We start from the raw sequence: 1,135 nt of genomic DNA, 5'->3' as shown, positions 1-1,135 counted from the left end.
ATATATATACACAATTAACAAACTGCGCGCTTTTCCCTTTTGAAACCCAAAGCAAAAACAACACAAGGAAAATAAACAATTAGAAATAAATAATCCAGTCTGTAGTCTTTTTTCCTTTTTAGTCTTTTGTCACAGTGTCCATCAATTGTTCATGCAATGTCTCAGTTATAGTGACCAGTCGGGTCACTATCTATTGGTTTGTCCGATCCTTGGGCTGGGGCTCGCCATCCAGTTCTGGAAATGCAATCCAGTCTTCACAGTAGCACTATGGATCAAATAGTGCACCAACAAAAAACCTGACCTAGAACAAGGCCAGAATAAAGTAGCTTAAAACCTTGTAAACTAATATCCATTAGCTTAAAGCTACAATTTAAAGGGTTTTTCAGTCACTTTTCAAGTTTTTTCTGTTGTACAACAATATAGTTCAAGTTATCACTGTCAAATATTACCAACACTTCAATAAAACTAATTATATTAGCTTATATGTGGTAATACAAAAATACTATTCAAATCTTTTAAAGAGCTAATGAAATACATCCATGGTAGTGTAATGATTTCCCATCAGAAGGTGGATTGTAAAAACACATTAGCTTTATCTCAATCAGAACAGTAGCAAAGTGCATTAAAATACTAGCAAGTGCTAATAAAAGGCACTTCACATAGGCAGTAGCACCATGAACGGAATTAGCATCAGTGAAAATGCTAGACAGGTGCTAATAATAAAATACGGCAAATACATTATGAAAAATACAACATACACAACAATAGTTATACAACACCATAAAGCATTAACTTATCTTTAACTGAGTTTAGTGATGACTAAGGATGTTAGCCACTTTTCAGTGCATTGCCTGCGCTAAAATGCTAACTGAGCACGTGCAATCACTCACCGATGCTACACGAGGCTACACGGAGATTTCCAGCTTCCAACCCGGTCGCATCAGAAGCTTCTACAGTTCCATAAGCATGAAATTACTATTTTGGACCTTACATTTTGCAAATCGATTATTAGAATAGTTTCTCTCTTACCGATGTTCAAGTTTCGTCTGCTAATTTCCAAGCTAGCCACAGAAGCAACAAGTAGCATGGATCACTCAAGCCGTGTCTGCGTCTGATACCGTCAGAGCAGCCTCCC

The 1,135-nt window shown here is 36.9% G+C and overlaps 1 long non-coding RNA gene across 1 annotated transcript; it reads right to left on the bottom strand.

Annotated features, from left to right (window-relative positions):
- LOC115791070 (uncharacterized) lies at positions 1-1,135 on the bottom strand. The gene is made up of 3 exons (XR_004020839.1): positions 1,030-1,135; positions 891-950; positions 1-301 (listed from the first exon to the last, which is right to left on the bottom strand). It is a non-coding gene; the product is annotated as an uncharacterized LOC115791070 (long non-coding RNA).

This window comes from Archocentrus centrarchus, chromosome 13, assembly GCF_007364275.1.
Source record: "Archocentrus centrarchus isolate MPI-CPG fArcCen1 chromosome 13, fArcCen1, whole genome shotgun sequence".
NCBI lineage: Eukaryota > Metazoa > Chordata > Actinopteri > Cichliformes > Cichlidae > Archocentrus > Archocentrus centrarchus.
The sequence above is the reverse complement of the archived record's forward strand: the minus strand, read 5'-3'. Positions and strand labels throughout refer to the sequence as shown.